The sequence below is a fragment of the Dermacentor andersoni genome, chromosome 1 (genome assembly GCF_023375885.2).
Source record: "Dermacentor andersoni chromosome 1, qqDerAnde1_hic_scaffold, whole genome shotgun sequence".
NCBI classification, from domain to species: domain Eukaryota; kingdom Metazoa; phylum Arthropoda; class Arachnida; order Ixodida; family Ixodidae; genus Dermacentor; species Dermacentor andersoni.
The window spans coordinates 78000825-78021494 of record NC_092814.1 but is presented as its reverse complement, the minus strand read 5'-3'; positions in this window follow the sequence as shown (position 1 = coordinate 78021494).

Sequence of the window (20670 nt, the reverse complement as noted above, 5' to 3'; positions counted from 1 at the left end):
GTAGAGGGTGCTAAGAATACCTGGCTCCGGACAGGCCGCCATTGGAATCTGAACCTGGCAACGTTTAACGTTAGAACGCTATCTAGTGAGGCGAGTCTAGCAGTGTTATTGGAGGAATTAGAGGGTAGTAAATGGGATATAATAGGGCTCAGTGAGGTTAGGAGGACAAAAGAAGCATATACAGTGCTAAAAAGCGGGCATGTACTGTGTTACCGGGGCTTAGCGGAGAGACGAGAACTAGGAGTCGGATTCCTGATTAATAAGGAAATAGCTGGTAACATACAGGAATTCTATAGCATTAACGAGAGGGTGGCATGTCTTGTTGTGAAACTTAATAAGAGGCACAAAATGAAGGTTGTACAGGTCTACGCTCCTACATCTAGTCATGATGACCAGGAAGTCGAAAGCTTTTATGAAGACGTAGAATCGGCGATGGGTAAAGTCAAAACAAAATACACTATACTGATGGGCGACTTCAATGCCAGGGTAGGCAAGAAGCAGGCTGGAGACAAGTCAGTGGGGGAATATGGCATAGGCTCTAGGAATAGCAGAGGAGAATTATTAGTAGAGTTTGCAGAACAGAATAATATGCGTATAATGAATACCTTTTTCCGCAAGCGGGTTAGCCGAAAGTGGACGTGGAGGAGCCCGAATGGTGAGACTAGAAATGAAATCGACTTCATACTCTGCGCGAACCCTGGCATCATTCAAGATGTAGACGTGCTCGGCAAGGTACGCTGCAGTGACCACAGGATGGTAAGAACTCGAATTAGCCTAGACTTGAGGAGGGAACGAAAGAAACTGGTACACAAGAAGCCAATCAATGAGTTAGCGGTAAGAGGGAAACTAGAGGAATTCCGGATCAAACTACAGAACAGGTATTCGGCTTTAACTCAGGAAGAGGACCTTAGTGTTGAAGCAATGAACGACAATCTCATGGGCATCATCAAGGAGTGCGCAATAGAAGTCGGTGGTAACGCCGTTAGACAGGAAACCAGTAAGCTATCGCAGGAGACGAAAGATCTGATCAAGAAACGCCAATGTATGAAGAATAGAACTGGCAGAACTTTCTAAGTTAATCAACAAGCGTAAGACAGCGGACATCAGGAACTATAATATGGATAGAATTGAACAGGCTCTCAGGAACGGAGGAAGCCTAAAAACAGTGAAGAAGAAACTAGGAATAGGCAAGAATCAGATGTGTGCGTTAAGAGACAAAGCCGGCAATATCGTTACTAATATGGACGAGATAGTTCAAGTGGCTGAGGAGTTCTATAGAGATTTATACAGTACCAGTGGCACCCACGACGATAGTGGAAGAGAGAATAGCCTAGAGGAATTCGAAATCCCACAGGTAACGCCAGAAGAAGTAAAGAAAGCCTTAGGAGCTATGCAAAGGGGGAAGGCAGCTGGGGAGGATCAGGTAACAGCAGATTTGTTGAAGGATGGTGGTCAGATTGTTCTAGAGAAACTGGCCACCCTGTATACGCAATGCCTCATAACCTCGAGCGTACCGGAATCTTGGAAGAATGCTAACATAATCCTAATCCATAAGAAAGGGGACGCCAAAGACTTGAAAAATTATAGACCGATCAGCTTACTGTCCGTTGCCTACAAAGTATTTAATAAGGTAATCGCAAATAGAATCAGGAACACCTTAGACTTCTGTCAACCAAAGCACCAGGCAGGATTCCGTAAAGGCTACTCAACAATAGACCATATGCACACTATCAATCAAGTGATAGAGAAATGTGCAGAATATAACCAACCCTTATATATCGCTTTCATTGATTACGAGAAAGCGTTTGATTCAGTCGAAACCTCAGCAGTCATGGAGGCATTACGGAATCAGGGTGTAGATGAGCCATATGTAAAAATACTGGAAGATATCTATAGCGGCTCCGCAGCCACCGTAGTCCTCCACAAAGAAAGCAACAAAATCCCTATAAAGAAAGGCGTCAGACAGGGAGATACGATATCTCCAATGCTATTCACAGCATGTTTACAGGAGGTATTCAGAGGCCTGGAGTGGGAAGAATTGGGGATAAAAGTTGATGGAGAATACCTTAGCAACTTGCGATTCGCTGATGATATTGCCTTGCTTAGTAACTCAGGAGACCAATTGCAATGCATGCTCACTGACCTGGAGAGGCAAAGCAGAAGGGTGGGTCTGAAAATTAATCCGCAGAAAACTAAAGTACTGTTTAACAGTCTCGGAAGAGAACAGCAGTTTACGATAGGTAGCGAAACACTGGAAGTGGTAAGGGAATACATCTACTTAGGGCAGGTAGTGACCACGGATCCGGATCATGAGACTGAAATAACCAGAAGAATAAGAATGGGTTGGGGTGCGTTTGGCAGGCATTCTCAAATCATGAACAGTAGGTTGCCGCTATCCCTCAAAAGGAAAGTGTACAACAGCTGTGTGTTACCAGTACTCACATATGGGGCAGAAACCTGGAGGCTTACGAAAAGGGTTCTGCTGAAATTGAGAACGACGCAACGAGCTATGGAAAGAAGAATGATGGGTGTAACGTTAAGGGATAAGAAAAGAGCAGATTGGGTGAGGCAACAAACGCGGGTAAACGACATCTTAGTTGAAATCAAGAAAAAGAAATGGGCATGGGCCGGACATGTAATGAGGGAAGATAACCGATGGTCACTAAGAGCTACGGACTGGATTCCAAGAGAAGGGAAGCGTAGCAGGGGGCGGCAGAAAGTTAGGTGGGCAGATGACATTAAGACGTTTGCAGGGACAACATGGCCACAATTAGTACATGACCGGGGTAGTTGGAGAAGTATGGGAGAGGCCTTTGCCCTGCAGTGGGCGTAACTAGGCTGATGATGCTGATGATGATTCTTCACACGGCGTCAGGCAAAGGACGGAGCTGACGCTAAGATTTCATTGTGTGTGTATATATATATATATATATATATATATATGTGTGTGTGTGTGTGTGTGTGTGTGTGTGTGTGTGTGTGTGTGTGTGTGTGTGTGTGTGTGTGTGTGTGTGTGTGTGTGTGTCTTCGCGTGGTGCATTTATTGCTGAATCGGAGAATGCTAGGAGATCGATTTAATGTATATCAGAACTAAATGTCCAAGATTGTCCAAAAGCCCTTTCTTTTGAGTTGGAGCAAACCGTGGCACAACCTAGGCACCCTGGCCGTCGGGCGTCGTGAGGTGCATTACATATTGTTCACATTGGGACTTGCCGCTTCAGGATGCTTCATGCAGGCGCATGAAGTCACCATGTTTATTTCCTTAAATTCTACACAAAGTGTCCACCGTCAGTGCATATGGTGATATTCCGCTCGCTGAGACTGGAATAGCACACAAGAATTTTATAGCTATACGTCCGTCACTCCAAGCCACACCTTGGCGTCGCCTACCTGCTGTAATGGTATAATTCGGGCTGGTAATCAATGGCAAAAACAAAAATGAATTGAAATTGAATATAGGCGTATTTTTTACAGTCCTGATGCTATTCAGACAGGGTCTACAAGATCGACTACGTACGTTCTCCCCAAGCTTCGGTTTTTTAGCAATGATTTACCTCTAAGCCTCGCGTATTCCTTTTCTAAATGAAATCATATTATTAATAAGTCAGAAAGAGGTACATAAATAACTCGATTGTCGTTTTTTAACGTTGTGTATCACTCCTAGAGCGAGTTAAGAGCCTGCAAGTTAATCTCGTATATGTATATGTATGTATATCATATGTATCAACTATTTGTATGTATATGTATATACATACATGTATATACATGGACATATGTATATCACCTATTTTTTGTTTGCATCGCTAAATTTCTGATAAAACTCAGTCCCGTGACCATGCTTTCTGTTTTTCAGTCACTACAGCATAGCAAGATCTCCATGCCGGTCAACACCTCCACCTCACCCGCAACAAAAAGCGAGAGGTTAACATAGCTGAGCTGAGGTACGCGTGGAAATGGAATCGGGTGATTTGTGCACATATACTACGTGGCCTCAACGTTTGAGCACATCCCTGCTGAGGTCACCCAACCACTGTAATCACTCCTTGCTGGGACTGCACGTAAAAGTTTAGGTGTAGAGTATATGCAAAATTTTCAAATTATACCCAGGAATTTGGGATATTGCCCATTCGGCCATCTGTCGAACTCCACTGCAATGCACCAGAGTAACTCAATGGGTAGCACTTACAATATATATATATATATATAAATATATAAATATTGGCCGAATTTCAAAAACTTTCAGTTAGCAACGCCGACAGCGTACACCATTGATATGCGTATTTAAAGCTCTCAGTCGTAATTTTCCTGCTTCGTTATAGCGGTGTTTTAATCCTGACAAAAACAGATGTGCTGTGATGAACTGGTGCGTTGAATTGTTGTGGTGAACGGGTCCGAACGGCCTTTACGCATCACCAAGGAGAAAGAGGAGGAAATAACTCATTCGAAAAGAAACGTGATAAAACGTACAATAATAATAATAATATTTGGTGTTTTACGTGCAAAAACCACTTTCTGATTATGAGGCACGCCGTAGTGGAGGGCTCCGGAAATTTTGACCACCTGGGGTTCTTTAACGTGCACCTAAATCTAAGCACACGGGTGTTTTCGCATTTCGCCCCCATCGAAATGCGGCCGCCGTGGCCGGGATTCGATCCCGCGACCTCGTGCTCAGCAGCCCAACACCATAGCCACTGAGCAACCACGGCGGGTGATAAAACGTACACGAAACATATACTAAGTGGCACGCTATAGCTGCCGTGAACCCATCACTATCTAGTGGATTCACATAGTGTCCAACGATAGAAATAACGTTGCGCTCTTTTGTAGGCAGATAGCTATGCAAACGCAGCCTTGAAACAGAAAATTGAGCCCAGAGGATACTCCGCAAGCGGAACAAACATGAGAGAGAGAGACAGAGAGAGAGAGACTAGAAGAAGATATTCGGTGTTTGAAGCGAACGAGAAGACTACAGCCCCGGCGTGCTTCGTTTCACGTACCGGAATACTGCAGTTTCGACCATGGAGCTTTCTACGAACATAAGTAGAGGGAACTGCATTATTTTTAGGTGCTAAAAGGGTGTTATGGGCGAAGGATACACCTCAAAGAGTTTAAGGGTGCTCTGGCACTCCAACTTAGCACGCCAGCAAAAAGCTGCACAAAGTTCTTTCCCAGCGGAATGTGCTTATTTAAGCGCTTGTTTAAGCGAACCATTGCCCAGTATAGGCTACGGATTTCATCCTATATCGCTTCACGTGCACGAAGTCTCCGGTGGTGAAATGGAAAGACACAGATTTTTTTCTTCCTTGTATTTCCTATACCCTGATTCACTCTTTAGCACTGGCTTCGTTTAAGAGTAATCCAATCATAGCGCATCAGCCAATCATGACTCTCCAGGTGCATGTTTCCTTTTTTTTTTCTGTAATGGTATCGGCAGCGGCACCTTATGAAACACAGTAAGTATCGCACGGTTTCACGCAGTATCGGTCAGAGTAAACAATCATAGGCGCGCTCGGACTAATCTCCTGCCGTTCGGAAGAGCGACTCTAAAGACTCTTAGCGAGAGGTATACGAATATGCCTTGGGTTTTCACGCACCAATTCTACCTGCTTTCGTATTTCAGAGGTTCGCCAGTAACCTTTTCAAATTCTGAGAACTTCAGAAACATGTTTTTTTTTTTTCGGCTTCAAACCCAGCATGAAAACCAGCCATTGGCGTTAAACATATTGAAAAGGGACAAAACCATCTCTACATCCTTCCGAAATATGAGTTTTGGAAATCAGGCCTAGGGCCCTATAACGTAAAACTATTCCAATATGTTTTTATTCCAATTTCCTAACGTCAAGTTTGCGTAACCGCCGACGCGAGGATCGGGCGGTGACCCGCAGGGTTGTTTGAACAGACCAATCACGCGCTTTCCTCGTTTACAGGCGGTCACTTTTGCTTGCTTTAAAAACCAGTAACATTGCCTACAGTCTGCGACTTGTCTTATGTAATTGGCTGACAAGAAGGGAGGAGCACGCTCAAGTGGAGAGGGATTTGATGGGGTCGAGCCAGTGCACTGAAATCGGTAGCCGGATGAAAAGAGTGGTGCCGGCGTCAGCGATTGGTCCGCTTTCCCTTGCTTGGCTTTACGTGGATGGTCGAAAATCGCGGCGGCATGCAACGGAAGGCTAAGAATGCCGCTAAAACGGATCCTCAGTAAAGTAGAGTTGGCAGAGCGAGGTCGTAAACGTGCCGAAAGTGCTTGAAAACGTTACACGGACACGCAAGAACGTTTATTGTACTCAAATAAACTCATGCTCTCCGACAGGTGCGAGTTGCCAGCGCCTGAGTGATCGGCGGCAGCCATCTTTTATTCCTTTCGGAATGGGGCAGCCTGCGGCTATTCAGACAAAATTTCAGTTTTGTTCGGCCTATTAATGCATCTTTAGCGCATACACGTCACTTTGACGCGGCGAGTTCTCGCGGTTTTGTGACGTCGCGTGACAGGCAGGTGAAGTGGGTGCAGCCCGAAAAGTTTTGACCAATAGCCGAGGGTTAATGGCTAAAAGGTGTCGAATCAGAAATAACTATTTTTTTTTTTGTTCGGTACAATGATGCATAATCAGTGTGTACGGGTCATATCAGATGGGAGCTATCGCGGTTGTCGTGACGTCGCGTGACAGACAGGCGACGGGGGGGGGAGGGGGGTAAAAAAAATTTTTACGAATCGTGGAGGGCTGATTACAGAATTGGAATAGAAAAATTTTGAATAGCTTTACGTTATAGCGCCCCTAAAATACCTACAGGGGTGCTTACGCTTCCAAAATAGAGTTGTCAGACACTATACCAAATATTCATGCGGTATGCAGGATACATACACATCTATGCGGATGAATCCAGTTTAGCACATTCTTCAACTTTAGCAATTGTTATATCACACTTCAAAAACAAGAATAATTTAGGTTATTTGGTGCAACATCGTCAACAACGGCTGAGCTATTCGCTATCTTATGTGCGATGAAATTTATGAGTTCCGTAATAGAGGCGCAAAAGTGAGTAGTTTTCAGCCATTCCCAGGCGGCACCCACATCGCTTTGCAGCGCGAAAATCAAAACATATAATGCTATTACAATTTATGACAGTCAAAGAGCCCACAAAGGCAGACCAAGCGCACCACGAAATGGCACTTCAGTGGATACCGGGACATTGCAATGTGCCAGGCAACATATAGCAGTCGATGCAGCAGAACAACAAGCACATTGCATTTCCCTCGCAATTTCAGGAAGCGAACTACGCTACATCTTAAAAGCAACATTACTCAAAATATGCAGAAAGACGAGGTTGGGCCAAAATTTCTCCTATCTATTTTATAATGATCCGCTTACTGAATTCAACATTCTATGACCTTTAAATATAAACATGGAAACCCTTAGTCATCGCTATATATGGCCTGGACACTGCCCACACAAAACACTTTTTACACAAAATTGGTCGCGCTGAAATTCCTCACTGTGACTGTGGCTTTGTTGATGAGGACAAATGTCAACTTCTCTAGAATGCCCGTACTATGGCACACCAAGACGACGACTTAAATAATCATTAATGGCTGTAGAGCGTATACTTCTCAGCTTGAAGAAATTATTTGGGCCGTGGCCAACAAGAGCAATGCGAAAGTACGCTTTAATAACACACAGAAGATTTCTGGAAGACAGCGGCGTTATTGGCCGTTATTAACGCACGGGAAAAAATGTTTCTCCCTCCCCGGCAACGAGGCGGTCGACACCGTGGCTCGAGGACTCACAAGCCGAGCCACCGGGCCCCATGGCTGGGGCTGACAGGGGACCGGATGGCTGGCTACAAGGAGATAACTAACCATTACAGGTTGGGGAGGGTGCGTTTTCCTCCCGCACGCCCATCACTTAGTAAGCAGCAGGCGGTGGCGTGGCGCCTCCTTCAAATCAATAGGTATCCAAATCCGGTGACTTATTATCATCCAGAACAATATTCAGCCAAATGTAAATTACGTCAAGAGAGGGCGCACCTGGACCACGCTACCTGGGCCTGCCCTCGGGTGCCCCGACAAGGCCGAAAAATTAACGATCGGAAGCAGTGGGAGACCGTGTTGCTCAGCTCGGCCCCCAAAGACCAACTTTTGGTCGTCCAGCAGGCCGAGGATGCCGCTGGAGCTCAAGGGCTTCTGGCCGCCATCTAGGCGGGGTTAGTAGATCACTTAGATCCCTTAGTAGATCGCTTAATTTCTCATCTTCTTGCGACTTTTGTTTCCAGTTGCGAATTTTGCACGAAAAGTACTGTAGAATTAAGGAAAAACCAGACGAGGTAAGGGGTGACAGTCATATTGCTTATGGGTTGAACGGTTATTGCAGGGTCTGATGATGGACGCTGTTTCGCAATATTTTATTTTCCACCTTATCTTAACCATATCGCGGATATATGGTCGTCACTCGAGGAAATTATGAAGCAAAAGGAAAATTTAAATGCAACTGGCATTTTCTCAGGCCACAACTCGTTCCACTAGCATACAGGCCAGCTGACTATGAATCGAGTCCCTTTCATGGCCCTGGATCAGTGTAAAAAAAGAAGGTTGAACTAACGTAGCAACAGCGATGCGCGTGATCGTTGAATAGATTGTGACATAAGAATTGTGTTGGGCATTATAAATAAAATAAAATATTATAATTAAAACAATAAACTCCGCCCTGCCTGCTGCAATACATGGTGACAACGGAATAAATCTTGAGTTAATCGTGCGGGCACGGAATCGATGAGAAAAGTGGCCTCCACACCCCAGGAGATGCCGATAACTACCACACCCGCCGTGGTTGCTCAGTGGCTATGGTGTTGGGCTGCTGAGCACGAGGTCGCGGGATCGAATCCCGGCCACGGCGGCCGCATTTCGATGGGGGCGAAATGCGAAAACACCCGTGTACTTAGATTTAGGTGCACGTTAAAGAACCCCAGGTGGTCGAAATTTCCGGAGTCCTCCACTACGGCGTGCCTCATAATCAGAAAGTGGTTTTGGCACGTAAAACCCCATAATTTAAAAAGAAATAACTACCACCATCCAAAAGGAGTTAAAAGCTTGACAACCGTTCCACTCTGTGAAGATGGAATGGCAGCGAAAGCTGACGACAGTAAACGCTTTCAAACGAAAAGCAAAGTGTTTCACCTCCGCCGCGGGCCGGCCTGAAGATAGTGCAACACCGGGCCGACCCTCGGCGGAGGTGAAGCAGGCGTGAAGCACCCTGCATACGTGGTGCAATCCCGAAAGTAGTGCAACGCCGGGCCGACGCGCGGCAAAGGTGAAGCAGGTGTTAAGTACTCCCCATACGTAGGCCGATCCCGAAGATATTGCAATACCGAGCCCACTCGTGGCGGAGGTGAAGCAGACGTTAAGCGCTCGCCATACGTGGATCCATCCCGAAGGTAGTGCAATGCTGGGCCGACCTCCAGCGGAGGTGGAAGCAGGCATTAAGAACTCACCATACCTAGGCCGATCCCGAAAATATTGCATTACCGGGCCCACCCACGGCGGAGGTGAAGCAGACGTTAAACGCTCGCCATACGTGGATCCAGCCCGAAGGTAGTGCAATGTTGGGTCGAACCGCGGTGAAGATGAAGCAGGCATTAAGAACTCCCCATACCTAGGCCGATCCCGAAGATATTGCAATATATCGGGCTCACCCGTGGCGGAGGTGAAGCAGACGGTAAGCGCTCGCCATACGTCGGTCCATCCCGAAGGTAGTGCAATGCCGGGTCGAACCGCGGTGAAGATGAAGCAGGCATTAAGAACTGCCCATACCTAGGCCGATCCCGAAGATATTGCAATACCGGGCCCACCCGCGGCGGAGGTGAAGCAGGCGTTAAGCACTCCACATACGTGGGCCCATCCCGAAGATTCTGAAGGGCGCTTTATAGGTTCCCGAGTCCACAGGGGTATGTGCCATTGATATTGGACCCTTTTTGCACTATCACCAGGATCGGCCCAGATGATGATTTTGTTCTGTTGACGGACGCCGAAAAAAACTACGGAAGTTAGTCATACACTGCTTTCGCTGTAAAAGGCAGCAAAATGTTGGCCGCCGAGTAGATTGATTTGTCGGCGCTTTATGAATGTGTGTGAAGAGTGGTGGCGTGGACGGATGGGGGGGGGGGTTATGCCACTTAATTTCGGGGGGGTGGGGGGGCGGGGGGGCGCCTGGGTAGGTGCCTGGCTGTATGTCGTTATGTTTTATGTTGCAACTGTATTTTGTATGCACCACGTATCTAAGAGCTAAGGAGTAGCCGTTGCCGCATTTGTGCGCCAACATGTCTTTATATCATGTCAATAAAAAATAATAATTCGTGGTGGAGGTGGCGTTCCACGATCGTGAAGTGGGAAGACATGAGTATTTCTTCCTCCTCTTTCCTATTCCGCCTTTCAGATTTTCACACTGGCTTCGTCAGCCAATCTATAGCAGCTATCGGTGTGACCGCGCTCTCCAGGCTGTTACGTCTCAACACGGCCAAGGGCATTAATTAGATGTTTACCACGACGCAACCACACCCCATTCATCGGGGCCTATCCAGAAGTCAACGCAGCGTTGACGCCGACAGTTGACGGGTCAACAAAGGACCCCTCTACCAGCACCTGACAACCAAAAGGGCCAATGTCGAATGCTACCGTGGGGACGGCTTCGACCTCGGATTCCCAGGTTTGCTACGCGCTTGCTAGATATGCGGCGGTGAAGGTACAACATCGGAGGCGGAGTGCGGCGGAACGATGCTATATTATGGGCGGGATATTGCGGCCGATTCGACGATTATGATTGGCCGCGATACAGTCGTCAGATTCCCTAGTCTAGTCACCTAGTGAAGACGACGGTATTAAAAAGCGGAGACCCTTGGTGCAGTGTCGGCTGACGTGTCCTGATGTGAACTCAGACGTTTAATATGCTCCTACATGAAGGTGGCTTCCGTATCTGGAGCCAGTGTATATAATGTTAAACCCTTTTTCCTTCATTCCTACTTACCGGACGTATTGCTGGCCCAAACGCCAACTCGAGCCGCAATAAGGCACAGCATGTAATTCAATGTATTAGGCCCGAAAAAGATGTCCTTAAAAGAGTCAAGAAGCTGTTTCAACCGGAATTAAACCTCTTTTTTAGCTTGCATATACGGGAACTACCTGTCAAGCCATGGCTGGCAGATACAGGATTTCTCACTTGACAACATCGACCGGTTCGGAGCTTGTTGCCCTCCGAGGTGCCGTTGATTAAATTAACAGCCAACCGGCTAATCGGTGGGCAATATTTTGCGATTCGAAGGCGGCCCTACAATTTCTTCTGTCATCTCTTCGTCGCGGGTCCTGTGAACAACTCGTGTCAGAGATACGAGAAATGCACCATCACATGATCGCGAAAGGGCACGGCGTCGTGTTTCAGTGGCTGCCTGGCCATTGCGGTATCTCCGGCAACGACCTCGCTGACGAAGCTGCTAGGAAAGCACACGAAGGAGCAACCCTTGTTTCTATACCTCTATCGCGGACTGACGCAGCCCAACACTTAGGCAAGCTAGCGCACCGTTTGACATTGGAGAAGTGGCACACACCTGATTTCACTCAACATCGATTGCATTCCCTCGATCCAGGGCTTCCGCGTAATGAGGAAACAATGCTGTGCCGCTTACGCTTGGGCGTCGCATTCACCAATGCACATACTTTTTTGATTGGAATGGCTGATGGCGCCGAGTGCAATGCCTGCGGTGTCGAGAGAACTATAGAACATCATCTGTGCTACTGCGCATCTTTTGAAAATGAAAGACAGGATCTCTGTACAGCTCTCAACCAGTTAGATAGAAAACCGTTCACCTTGAACAAGATCTTGGGACCATGGCCTCGCATATCGCAGCTACAAAAGGCCACAAAAGCGCTGCTGCGATATTTGAAAGCTACAGGATTGAGTCAGCGTCTGTGATCCGTACTGAGTGAATGAACGATATCCCCAGTGGACTTTCTCTTCTTCTTTTAATCTTTCCGTACCCTTTTCCCTTTCCCCAGTGTAGGGTAGCCAACCGGGCTCAGTCCTGGTTAACCTCCCTACCTTTCATTTATCATTTGCTCTCTCTCTCTCTCTCTCTCTATTTTTCGTACCATGGCGTGTACATTGTTTCATATGCAAGAAAGCTGAGACGATTGAGCACTTGAGCCAATGTTCTTTGAATGCTGGGATGCTGTTTTCCTTTGGGATGTGCTACAGCCATACGATTAAAAGATCATTCCCCCTCTAGCCTCAGTGAACCCGCTTTTTGTCTGTTGAAACAGATGATAGCACGCCTTTCGACCTCATGTTATTTGCCCTGCATATTGTTGGAATCGCACCGCTGACACCCGTTGTTGCAAATGCACCGCTGGCACGAGTTGTTGCATCTGGGTCGCAAGCCCCAAGGGTAGCGTTGGCCTGGCGGCCTGGGGCACAACTGGAAGCATCCGAAGGTCCCGGCAAAGCATGAGTCGACTGGTAACAGAACAACTTGTTTATTCTAGCATCGCAAAAGAGCGGGCGGTCAGGTCGACCGAAGTGGAGAGACAGGAGAGCACGTAACTCAACGGAAGAAATCGGAGCCTCTCTCTTGGCGTCCGGGGGCAGCTGCTCTTATACTTTCGCAGTTAAGGGCAAGAAGGAAGGCCTCGTGACGAGGCCACGTGACGGCGGGCACGGACACGCTGAGAGACATGTTGAGACGAGTGTAGTGACGCATCCGCCAACCCGGCGCTGGTCAGACCTCCTCGTTTCACACTTGGGGAGCTCCTCTCCCCGGCTGCCGCGCTTTGACAAGCGTGGGCACACACACACACACGCACACACGAAGACACGTGGCACTGAAACACGCCTGGACGCGCTTGGCGGGGAGGCTTTGCGGGAGCTCCGAACGGGCCAAAATGTCCGCCGCTTTGAACGAAGCCCCGGCGTCCGTTGCATCCGCGCCGGCTATACCGCGCGTCGTAGGCGAAACGTAACAATATCATTAGGAAATGCAGAACTGCCGTTAGGCATGCGTATATTGGCGTTCCCCAAGCACGGGTGTATACTTCAAAGAGAGTATCAGAAACTGTGTCCATGATCAAAAGACACAGGAGTGCATAACGGAAGGGCTGAAAGAATTTTACCCTGTTGACACCAGCCGAGATACAGCTGACGTTTTTATTACGTGACTCTTATTCGTTTCGTTTCTTGGAAGCGTCTTTTGTCTGTATTTCCTGCGACACCTGGGGCCAACGTACACGTTGTGACGATATACCATTTGATATGTTTTTACCTATAGGAATGCATAACCTGTGGTAGACACGCACGTTGGAGCGAAACGCAGAACCTATAATTTCCTCAGCAACTCATTTCAGCCAAAAAATCGTCCAGCCGAAGTATTTATATGAACAAATTGAATTTTGTCCAGAGCGGTAATTTATATATTGGTACACTCTAAAAACAGTTACACCCTTTCGGGTCTATATTTGCCGCGCAACAATAATCGTCATCTGCCTTGATTGCGTTTCCTTTCTTGAAAACGCTGCGCTCGCTACTTTCCTGTCGAGAATGCTCTGTCATGCCAATAACGCGGATGCCGTTCGTGACTTGACTCGTGACTCCTCTACTGACTTGCGTACAGTTGATTGGTCAAAGTTTAAGAAGGATATGATGACGCATGTCGGGAAGGCATTCCACACAATATCGTGTTTACAATGTCATTTACATAGATGCTAAATAATATCATCCTAATATGCTCTCTTGGGAGACCGCAGCAGCAATATCTTCTAGAGAGGAAAGCTGATTTGTGATTGCTACTGCCCGTTTTCTATGCTTCAACTATGATTGTAGAAGAGAGAGCGGTAGACCATGAAACCCATAATATTTTAATTTAGCAAACAAGGCTCGATGACATACTCTATCGAAAGCCTTGGAGAAGTCCATAAAGACGCCTAACGTTAATTTTTTTTCTTCAAAACCCTGCAATATTTTTTCTGTGCTAGCACAGCGAGTTCTGTGGACATGGGCTGGCGGAAGCCAAGCTGTTGCGGTGATATAAGAAAGTGTTTTTCGCAGAACGAGGTGACATTTTCCAAACCCTTAGGAAAAACGGAGAGGACAGAAACAGGTTGATAATTTGAAAATGTTCTTTTGTCTCCGCTCTTATACAAAACTGCGCTACTTTCGCGTGTTACATTTTTTCGGGAAAAATGCCCGTAGAAAGAGAAATGTTTATATGTAGTTAAGCACATGGGGACAATAAGGTCAAGTACATACCATACCTTATTCGCCGTATTTGAAGGCCGTTGATATCTCGAGCTTTACTCTTGAGCATATGGAATAAATTTGCTTGGGTGTAGTCGGAGAAAAAAATGCTGAGTGAATGTTACGTTCATTTAAAAAGCTCATATAGCTGCACTGTTGTGGACGTTTGACACTAAATTTGTAAAGTAAGTATTAAACCGGGCTGCTAGTTCCCGGCCCTTCATAAGCCTATTATGTATTGTAAGCTGTAATTCCCTGAGCCTATTTCCACGATTCAAGAGCTTTCTAAGTTCGCGCCATATAACTTCCCCTCGACCGGCACATTGCAAAAACAAGTTTTCGTAATACGCATTTTTCGTGCTGCGCAAATTTTTTGTTACAAAATTTCTATTTTTTTAAATGAGGCAAAGTCAGTAGTATCCGGTGTATGCATCAACTTTTATATACGAAAGGCTACTGACGTCACTTCCCACGTCGCGAGCTGCCGTCGCCGCAGCAGCTTGCGTAACAGTAATCTTTACCGAGACACGTATGCGTGGAGCGCTACGTGCTTCGCATTGTTATCAGGAGCGTCTTATCATCAATTATGTGGTTCGGATGCTTGTTTTGTGCTTGTTCTTTACGAAAAGAATGCTGTTCTGAATGTTGTACGCGTAATTCCAAAGAATATATGCGCCTTTCGCTTCACTTTTCTGAGTGCTTGAAGCTTGCTTCACCTCCGCCACGGGTCTACCCGGTATTGCGCGACCTCCGGGATCGGCCCACATTTTTGCCACGGACGACGACACGAAACGTGCAGGCCAACTAGAGGCTAACAGCTTCGCAGTAAAAACGGAGTGGGTGAGAGGCTGAACTTCCGACTGCCAATCTGTGGGAACGGATTTCAAATCCATTCAGTAATCTGCGCTATTTTTGAAATTCTTTTTTTTTATTGTTGTAAACCTCGCAAAGTATTTTTGGATTCCTGCTACGGAAACCGGCGCCAGGGGCGGACAACCAAACGACTAGGGCAGTGAGAGATAGCAGATATACCTGCAAAAGGGAAACGAAGGGCGCGATTCCGGCAAAATACCCATTTTGGATGATAAGGTGTAATTATAACAAAACAACCTTTCATATGAGTGTGTTAGTACATAAAACACCCTTGTTATTCATTAAATGATGTTACCGTGGGAAAATAGGCCATCGAATACCAGCTATCCCGAACACCAAAAATGAACTCCAGCAACTAAGAAATATAAGAAAACAAAACAAACGAATGAAAGAAAGAAACACAACTTATAAAAATGCGGTAAACAAGAATTGCGGAGGTAAAGAGCACCATGTAACTCAGGCGGAGCCTGCTGTACAATATAGAGCGCGCTGTACAAGCGACGTGGGAAGTCTAGTCACAGCATGCGTTGATAGGGCCCCTTTCTGTATAATCACGGCATAAAAAAATGAAACGCAGTGAAGAATAAAGCCCCATAAAGATATAGTGCCAGTTCACATAAACGTACACGAAATCAGACAGCGAGCACATTCACAATGGATAGCAGCTAGAAGAAACTGCCTAAAATCACTGTCAATCAGAAAATCGCGAAAAGCTCTAACAGCGTGTCTTGGTTTGTCTGAGCATGACCAGGAACCGAGCACCTTCTTTGCAGATAAAGGACGCCAACCGGGTCAAGCAGCGGCACAGGGTCTCTCACTGGCTCACGTGTTGCGCACACTGGATGAGCAGATGTTCCACAGACGCGTCCGGGTCGTCACAGTCCATGGATGCCAGCAGCTGAAGATCCCTTCTTGAATCTATGTAGAAAGTGAGGTGTGTAGGCCATCTCCAGGCGTAGTCGATGTACGAGCATTAGAGCGAGATAAAGCTCACTAATGAAACGCAGATAATTCTGCCGGCGTGTTTAAAGGCGCCTGCATGCTACTCTGCATGAGGGACGGGATGAGTAACTGAAAGGACCTAAGAAGGAGAGAGGGCAGAAGAAAATGAAAAGGCGCGAAAGAGATGTATTTGGTATTTTCTTGTAAAGTGACGTTCAGTGTGTTACATTCAACATCAATGAGCGTATCAAAGGTGTGGTCAACGCGTGGATATGTTCGGAAGCCGAAAAAGGGGTCAGTCCTGAATACGAGGGATGGCTTTGCCTAGTCGTCCGATCACATGGCTTCCCTAAGTGTTGTTGCAGTCTAGATAAAAAATTTTTGGCATTTTATACTGAATATTCCAATACGGTGTCAAGGTACTTTTCTGTGGGTGTAAGTGGGGGAGCTATGGACACAAGAAAATATCCTTAAGAGTGCAAATTTCTTTAGTGTGTGGTGTTATTGTGCATGAGAGCTGCAAGCATGGCGGTTCAGCCAGCATTGGAAAGATGGTTAGTACATGGATTTGCCTAAACTTCATCCTTCTGGCTTCAAACAGCTTTGAAACTTTGCTGATTGATCCTTTTTAACAAAATATTGCGTTATAAATGCAACAATGGGCATTAATTCTGCTTGTGTGCCAAAGAAAATTTACGAATTCTGGGGTCTTACGTGCAAAACCCACTATTCGATTATGAGACACGCCGTAGTGGGCAACTCCGGATTATTTTGACCACCTGGGGTTCTTCACCATTCCGCCAATGCACCGGTACACGAGCGTTCTTGCATTCCGCCCCCATAACAGCGTTGTTCCTGGTGATTGGAAACTAGCGCGAGTGGTACCAATTCATACGAGTGGACAGAGGGACAGAGTTGAGAATTACAGACCAGTATCCTTAACTAGCATTGTATGTGAGGTTATGGAACATGTGATTTATAGCTGCATCATGTCTCGTCTTGATAAGAATAACCTTCTTCATCCTAGTCAGCATGGGTTTCGGCAGGGTTTTTCATGTACGACACAATTGGTTGCATTCACTCATGAGCTAGCCTCAGCAGTTGACAAGAAACAAATTGTTGATTGTATATTTCTGGATTTCAAAAAAAGCATTTGACGTCGTTACGCATAGTCTACCGATCGCTAAACTTCGACATTACAAATTGGATGACAAAGTTATCGCATGGATTGCTGAGTATCTTCGCTCAAGACAGATGTCTGTGGCTCTGGGGTACCCCAGGGATCAGCTTCAGGACCACCTTTATTTTTGTTGTTCATTAATGACATCACTTCGGGCATTACATCATCATTTAGAATGTTTGCAGATGACTGTATAGTATATATAGGGTCATCAACAACGAATCTGACCAACAAGCACTACATGATTTGGGTTTGATTGCCACATGGTGTGAAAAATGGAAAATGTCGCTGAATGTGAAAAAGAGTGTCCACGTCACCTTTACCAGGAAGCGCTCATACGACAGCAATTATTACACTATAAATAATGCTACTCTTGAACAAGTGTCAGAATATAGTAAATACTTAGGTGTATTTTTTCTGCTGATGTAAGGTGGAACAGACATGTTACTCATGTTAGGAACAAGGCTGTCGGAGCATTAGGTTTTTTGAAACGTAACTTTAGTAGTTTGCCACAGAAACTTATGGAGCAACTCTATTTCACACATGTCCGCAGTACACTGGAGTATGCGTGTGTTTGCTGGGATCCATATACTACAGAACTTGTAGATAAACTAGAAAAAGTGCAGAACAGGGCAGTTCGTTTTGTCCTTGGCAATTATGACAGGATGGCATGACAGAAAGCAAAAAAGAATTAAATTGGCATCTTCTTGAACACCGTCCTCGAAATATCAGATTAAAATTTCTTCATAACATATACTACTCTAAAACGGGGATAGCTAGGGAATTGTATTTTCAGCCGCCCACATATGTTTCTAAAAGGCGAGAACACAAATTAAAAATATGTGAGATTCCTTTTAAAAGTGACGCTTTCCGCTACTCTTTCTTTGTTCGTACTATAAAAGACTGGAATACTCTACCACCTGACACTGTATTTGTTCAAATGATGATTTCTTCCATGCTTTATGAATGTAATATTGAGTGTTTGTTCATATGAGTTGTACCCTCACTGCTGTAATGCCTGAATGGTGGAGCAGATACCTAATAAATAAATAAATAAATATAAATGCGGCCGCAGCGGTCGGGATCGAACCCGCGACATCATGCTCATGCATCGCAGCGCTATATTACAGCCGCTGTGCTACCACGGCCGCTATGCATGTGCGCAATCTTACTGCCTTCTGTGTTTAGAAAAAATAGGATTGCTTCGGAATTTAGGCCAATAAAGACAGACAAGACGTAGTAAATAAAGCCACAATAGCGTTCGAAGACGCAAAGAGCAGACTAATTCCCGTACTAACCATCACTAATTCCCATGGTGTATGCTTAACGATCACAGTTCCGGAGTTCTCTCTAGTAATTTTAGTAGGAAACTGCATGATTCGGGCTCGTTGAGATGTATGTGCTCCTTACATGAAGCACTCCTTGTGTCGTCAAGTGGGTAAGTAGTGCACAATTTGGAGGCCCGCATTCACAAAAAAGTGCTAATGCCTCGGGTGTAGGCCCGGGCCCCCATGGCCCCTCTTGTGGATCTGGCAGCTGGTTCACTGGCCTCCGATATTATATCCACTGGATTTGGAAAATTGCCACTGGATTACTAACTGCGAAATAATTGCAAGATCTTATTCAGGACCGCATGTTTCTGGGCTGCTGCAAAATTTGCGCTGTGTACCGGAAGACATAAAGCATCGTGTTTTTATCACAAGCACTCGTTCATGTGGTCACGTGTTTTGAACTGCAGTCACATAAAACGTGCTGCAAGCCCACAATAATACTGAACACATCGACGAGTCTATAATAAGTGAAACTTGTATTTAAAGTAGGTTGTGTAAGCCACGTTGAGCCTGATACCGTGAAAGCATGCTTGGTCTTGCCTGCTCAGGCCTCGACAGCATGTTAAATTCGCGAAATAGATCAATTTTGTAAAGGGGCCCGTATTAAAGGTTCGCATCACACCACAAAGAACGCTGTGAACTCAACGCTGAAGTAGACGCCAGAGTTGCGGCGTGTTTCCTCGAAAATGATATTTCAGTTGACCAGGCCCACTGACCAAGAAGTGTCCAGGCAATCATCGAAACACAGCGCTGTTGCAGGCCCTATACACAGGTGTCTGGTGTCGTCGAGAAGCTGCTCTGGTGGGCGTTGCGATTTCGACAACTGCAGGGCCGCTCGTGAGTCGGTAAAGACGACCCATCATTGAACACCTTGTTCTAGAACTGTCAACAAAGGCTGCCCGCAGTGCAGATAATTCAGCTGTTGTAGCTGAAGTGTGGTGGTTAAGTGTAGTAGAAATAGTAACACAGTGACGGTAATCCCCACATCAATGGCAGAGGATGTAGGTGCGACAGAACCAGAGGCGTATGTGTGAAAGTGAGTACTGTAACAGTTACGAATACTCTCAAGAGCAGAATATGGCAGCGCTGGTATATGAGTATTTTCTTTTTTTTCTCTCTCTCTCCCCCTTGAATCAAGGCATTCACGTGATGATCGCCCGATCCACCCTGGTGCCGTATAGTGGTTTTCATGCTGCGATGCTAAGCCAGGGGTTTCGGGATAAAATCCAGGCCGTGACGTACGGCTGCATTTCTATGGGGGGCGAAATGCAAAAACGCCCCTGTCCTGTGCATTGGGGGCACGTTAAAGAACCCCCTGGTGGTCAAAATTAACCCGGAGTCCTCAACTACAGCGTGCCTCATAAGCAAATCGTGGTTTTGGCACGCAAAATCCCAGAATTCAAAAATGAAATACCCGCGTATACTGTGCATCAGGTGTACGTTAATGAACCCCAGGCGGCCATAATTAATCCGGGTCGCCCAATACGGCGTGCCTCATAATCATATCGTGGTTTTGGCACGTACAACCCTAGAATTTAAATGATCGATAAGAAAGCGATTTCCACGTTGATATCGTCGCGCAGAAAGGCTCTGGTGCTCAATGGGAGCAAGCTGCGCACCTCTGGACCGCAGCTAGAAGCTGTAGTTGACCTGGCGCACCGGCAACAAAGAGTACGCTAGCTCGAAGAGGCTCCTGCAGCAGAAGCATGGGAAAATAAATGTGTCTGCTTCCTGTAAAAGTTCCTTCAGTCAAGGCGCTTTTCAGCAGGCCTACGCACAACCTTCAATGCTTTCGCTTGCCCACTTGCAAACGCTTTTATGCTATAGCCTGGAATTGATTTAGGATTCATTTCCACGACCTGTTGCTCGCTGACGTATATTCAAAGCACGATGAAATAGTGTTTTTACGATTCTTAATGTATTACGTGCTACGTGCTTACGCGCGATCCGAAGGACCAGAATAAAGTTTTACCATACCGTACCATATTGATGTACTAACACATATATTAATCAAACTTTTCTCTCAGATTTGTTTTTGCGGTTGCTAAATATACCAAAATATACCAAAATATACCAG